Here is a 6,142-nt window from a genome sequence, read left to right on the forward strand (position 1 = left end):
AGCGTTCACAAGCTTCTGCCTGCCATTCTTTGAGTGATGAAAGTGTGCTGTAGTGATAAGAGCTTTGAACTTGGATTCAGAGTTAGGTTAGAGGTACTCTCTGATCCTAGTTGCGTGGTGAAGTCATCTAATCTCTCCCCGTGGAAGGCAGTGCCTTCCTTCCCTGCTTGCCCAGAGTGTTGGCTGCAGAGAGTGAGGATCTGGGTCAAGAAGCCGCCTTACCCCAGGTCCCTCTGAGGATTGATCGTCAGAGTCAACCTGAGAGGATTTAGACTCACCTAGGAGACTGAGGGCACACACCTCTTGGTGTATCTGTGGGAGTGTTTCAGAGCCGTAGAACTGAGGAGAAAAAGACTCATCTAAAATGTAGGCGGCATCATCCAACGGGGCGGGAGCTTAAATGGAATAAGAGTGGGGCCGGGGAAGAGAGTAGTGCACCGGCATCCATCTCTTTCTGTTTTCTGACTGCAGAGACAGTGTGACCAACTGCTTCCTGTTCCAGCAGCCACATGGTCCCCGCCTTGATGGACTGAATTCTCTCAAGCTGTTAGCCGGAACAGATCCTTCTCCATTTTTTCTCAGGTAGTTACTGTTATGAAATATAATGCGGCAAGGGGCTACCTGGTGGGCTCTGGCCAAGGTGAGCCCCTGAGTAATTGTGCCATGCAGCAGGTCTGGTATAAGGGGGTCTACTTGGGGAATGGAGGGGAGCGAGGACCTGAAGAAGGGTAGAGGCAAATGAGTAGACATGTTGAAAGGCAGACAGGAGCAGAGCTATGAGGGCAGAGAAGAGGATGGGCACAGAGAAGGACAGAAATGGGGGAGAGAGAGAGACTGGCTGGGAATGTGGAGAAAGAGAGAGAGAGAGAGAGAGAGAGAGAGAGTGCTGGAGTAGTGGGTTAGTTCTTTTATATGCAGCCCACAGCTGAAGCACCTGGAGGTAGCACTTCCAGGTAAGGTAAGCCACCCTTGCTAGGTATCTGGGAGGTAGCACTTGATGTAAGCCACCCTTGCTAGGTATCTGGGAGGAGCCTAGTGGAATTGCCTGTATGCTAACTTTACAGCGATGAGAAACATAACTGATACAGTTCCCTTCTGTAGGAATTATCTGCGTGACCAACACGGGGCACATTTCTAAAGGCTCACCCAGGTACCAGCACTGACTGGGGATCTGCTGAAGCCATAAGTGATTGCATGCTACCTTAAGTTCTCCACCATCTCAACCCTATTCCCAACATCCTCTTCTTCATGGTTCCATTCTGAGAGCAGCCCACTCACGCACGTGGAAGTCTTGCTCTGAGCATCCATTTCCCGGGGTCTCTAAGACACCTGTATTAGTTGTCAAGGGGGCTAGTCATGAGTGTTCGTTTTTCTTTTCTTTTTCCTTCCCCATGCCCAGAAACACAAAGAGGGGCAGAGAAGGGAAGGTTTTAAAGTTGCAGTAGTGCTAAGTGGCTGGGGAGACAGCTTAGCGGTTAAGACTGCTTGCTGTGTTGTCAAGGGTTGGAGTTTGGAACCCAATACCCACATCAGGCAGCTCCCAGGCAGGCATCCACTTGAAACCCCAGATCCAGAGGAACCAGATGCCTTCTTCTGGCCCCTGAAGACACTACACTCACAGTCACAATCAATATCAAACAGAGAATTTACAAAAATAAAATTAAGAGTTCACACATGTTCTCAATTCCGATTCATGAAATAACCCCCTGCCATATTCTATCAGTTTGTGTTTATCAATAGATTTCCTGGAATCACTTGAAACTCTGCATATGTCACCTTTCCTCCCATCATGTCTGAATCTATCTATCTATCTATCTATCTATCTATCTATCTATCTATCTATCTATCTATCTATCTATCTATCTATCTATCCATCCATCCATCCAAAGAACAGGATAGTCTCCTATGGATAGAGGTGTAATTATAAAATGGGAAAAGCTTGATGTATACACGTTGCTATCCATATCATTTGACAGTTGTCTCAAAACTGTCAGGTATGGAATTTTTTTCATATAGGACTTAGTTCCATATCATATTTTCATGTGCTATAATCTTGTCCTATCTTTTTAACTTTTCCCCCAGAGTATTATCTAATCCTTTTCTGGGTATTATCTATTATCTCTGGAGGTGAGCAAACCCCATCTGCTCGTAATCAGTGATGTTTATCCCAGGAAGATGTCTGGTTTTCCCCACTAGAACAGAATTTTTTAAATCATAAAAGAATCTTTAGAAAAATTATGTGTGTTTGCCTGCATGTGTGTATGTGCACTACATGCATGCATTACCCATAGAGGCCAGAAGAGGGCACCAGATCCCCAGAACCAGAGTTAGAGGTGGTTGTGAGCCTCCATGTGGGTGCTGGGAACTTAACCCAGGTCCTCTGCAAAAGCAGTTTGTGCTTTGAAACACCGAGCCATTGTTCCAGCCTCCTAGGCAAACATTTCACAATAGTGAACTATAAGAGATCACATCATAGTCATTTGAAAACAAGAGCAAATGAACATTTTATGCCATCTTCCACATGCAAAGAACATTCGTTACCACTGCTGATCCTGAATTTGAGTGGCAGAGTGGGACTAGGAAACATCAGGGTGCTAAGAACATGGAGACATAGAGGTCTGCAGAACTGAGGTAATTTGCCAGGTAGGCCAGTGTGTTCTCTGTCTCTCAGCCTCTTTCTCAATCCCCTCACATATGGGGAAAGCAGAGAAAATGTCTTCTCTGTTTGCTTGTCACTCAAGAACACATCCAAAAAAAAAAAAATGCATGCATGCCCTCCCCTCTTCGCCTGGTACCGGAACATTCCCAGACTTCAAATCTGTCCTCATTTAAACACTGTCCACGTCCAGACTGGAAATACATTTCCTGTCTTATCATTTCAAAGAGCTACCTTAATCCCTGGCTGTCTCAGCAAACTCAGCACCCCCCTGCTCTCTGTTGGCAGCTCGGAGCTAGCTGAACATGAGATAAAGACCTCAGTTTTTGGAATTCGGTCCACAGAGCTGCTTTTGTGCGGCTTCTGAGTAGACGTGCAATGGTGGTTCCCTCCCCACCCCTTCTCCCTCAGCTCAAATTGGAGTTAACTGTGCTATTTTGAAATCTTCCAAAGGCAGACAACCCAAGAACCTATAATTGTAGAGGGACCGTCTTCGCTGGCAGCTGTGTCTGTGTAGGTTGTGAAAAGCAGATGGGCCCGGCAGCAGATTCAGCACTGAAGTTCCCATCGGTGTGGTGTTAAACCCAAGCTTTTCCTGTGTTGCCTGTATCGTGTATCAGGGCAGCAAGAACAGATCTTTCTATGCCTTCATTTCTACTTTGGTGATAAAAACTCCTCACACATCCTCACATTGGATTTACTGCAAACAACACACAGGGAATGTCTGCCACTTACTGGCTGCTATGAGCAGCCCTAGAAACCCTAAGCTCTAGTATGCAGGATGCGACTGTATTTGAAGACCGGGACTTTAAAGTGGAAATTGTGTTAGAAAAAGGACATTATGGTAATCCCAACCCGAAGAATATGTGGCGATGCACAGAAAGGGTAGCCAGCCACGGTGGACTGTGACAGAAGACATCAGACCCTAGGCTTCTTGACCTGGACTTTGAGTCTCCAGATAGTTGAGAAGTGGATTCTGTTGTGTAGTAAGGTTTACTGGGGCCTGGCAAGTGCCTGAGTGACCTTCAGAGAATGACTTAACCCTTGAAGCAGAGTAAGAGACATGACATGCAGGCTTAGAGTGAAGCATAAGGCTTCTTGTTAAAAAGTTACAAGCAAGGGTGGTGGTTTATAACCATAATTCCAGAATTGCAGACTTCTAAGCAGGAGAACTGCTTAGAATCTGAGGACTGCTTTGAGTTACATAGTAAGTTCCAGGCTAGCCTGGGGTCAGGACTACACAAATGTTAAGACAGCATCGAAAGATAGTAACCTATGTGGGGCGCCCTCTGAACTGCTGGGTGGGGGTGTCCCTGAGTGGCTGCAACTTTCACCTGCCCATGAAGCTGGTTCTACTTTGAGGCCTCAGTTTCATCATCCAGAAAGTGGTGGTAATAATGCCACTTACTCTCAGGGCTGGGAAGATTAAATAAGATGTTAGATAAACAGTCAGAGAACATGAAAGGACGAGGAGTAGGTTGTTAAAAGTTTCTCATGAATTGTCTGTCCTGGGTCAAGTCCCAGGATCCCCCCTCACCCCCAAAAGAGAATAGTCTAGGAACCGTTAGTGAGCAGGATGCTGGAGGGTAGGAGGGGGTCAGAGAGCAGGCCCGGGCAGAGCTGAGGGGTTCTGCAGAGCCTGTGCTTACTGGCATTTCTAATCTGAGGAGGGGTCTCTGATGCAGGAAAGGCGTCGATTTAGCCTCCTCTCCTCCGGCTTCTGCCTGCAGCCGCACAGGAAGTGTGCTCCACTTAAAGTGAGCTTTGGATCCCAGCGCTTTCTGACAAAGGTGTTATTATTTCCACGCATATGACTCCTTTACTCTATAAATAAATAAAGCTTTAGAAGACAGAACCAAACACAGCCCCGGGGCTTAAAATAGGGCAGGACAAACAGCACTGAGCTCAGAAAACAGCACTCCTGAGGAAGAAAGTCGGGGGTCAAGGATACATAAAAAACAAATACTTACTGTTTTCTAAAATTATTTAGAAGCCAGTGGATTGAATATTATAATGAGACTCCCAATTAAAAACAAGACAAAACAAAAACTTCTTTAGAGGACGATAAAATGGGGAAATAATTTTTAGCGTAAGACATAAAGGTCTGACTGCGTAGACGTCCCCCAGCAGTTTAGTAGATTTCCTGGGTTGTTCTTTGCAACTTACTTGCAATCCAGCCTCTCTCGGGAAGGGCTTAAGCTCGTCCACTCTTCTCCTACCTCAGAGGAGGATGGACTCCATCCTTTGATTAACAGGAAAGCTCAAAACATTACAAATAACTTTATAAGAAAAGCAGCATTTTCTTTGTCTTGCTGGTCCTTCTCATGAGAGGACTTCATAAAAGCACAGCAAGATTGTTGGAAAGATTTGTGTGTGTGTGTGTGTGTGTGTGTGTGTGTGTGTGTGTGTGTGTGTGTGAGACAAGATGGTAGCAAGGTATGCTCTGACTTTGTTCTCCCCCTAATTAGAACACAGCTAAACTTCAGGACCCTCAGTGATCTGGCTGCAGATCTAGAGGTTCTGGGAAGATAACATGGCGTTCAGGCCCCTTTCTCTCGGTCTTCGTTCACCGGACCTGTAATCACAGCTTCCTTCACTCTGGTTGCTTAGGGAAAGGATGAGGTGGAGCAGGGCCTTGTAATTAATATAATGACATTAATTAATATGCAGTGGTAATTACCTGGTGCAGAGTAACACATTCTGAACTCCTGTAGTGTCTGAAAAAAATAGACCCTAAGACAGACTAAGACCGACTCGAAACAAGTCACCAGGAAACAAGATTAGAAACATGATCTTGGCCACCAGGTTGCATCGCATCTTAAAATTTTTCTCATCGATTCAGAATAGAATACTCAGCTCTGTACTGTCTGCGGCTCTTGGGAAATATGAAACACTCCCACGAGTGTGCCTCAATAGAACCATAGGTTAGTGACGCTCATTCAAGGGTTTCAGATCATCCCAGCTGATAGAGACAAGGGTGTGAGACAACCCGAGAAATGAGAGAACTGGGGGGTTGGGGTGCCGGGAGAAGGTGGAGCCACAGAGGCTCATGGGAACAGGGCGCAAGCTCTCCCAGACAGTCTGTATGCATCCTCTATGTAACAGCCTTTCTTTCTGCAGGCACCAGCCCCAAACTGGGGTGGCCTCAGGGAAGTTCATAAGCTCTTTGTGGCTGTACAAATTTAGGAAATAAGACAGGCTTTACAGAATTCATGCTAGTGTACATTAAAGATTTAAAGATTTAAAAGTGGTGTGTGTTTGTTTACTTTTACAATTATTATTTTTGTTATTGTAGTTACATTTGATCCCATCTGCAGCTGCTACAGCCATTCGTGTCATGGCATCTACTGCCCCATGACTTCTGGCCACCCAGTGTTCTATGTGGGACTCTCAGACCCCCTCCCTTTCAGTCACTAACTGCTTTGTTTTGATCTCTTTTTCTGTAACTTCACACTCCTGCTTACTCTTGGGGCGGCCCACTGTTTG

This window comes from Mus musculus, chromosome 6 (genome assembly GCF_000001635.26).
Source record: "Mus musculus strain C57BL/6J chromosome 6, GRCm38.p6 C57BL/6J".
In the NCBI taxonomy this organism is placed as follows: domain Eukaryota; kingdom Metazoa; phylum Chordata; class Mammalia; order Rodentia; family Muridae; genus Mus; species Mus musculus.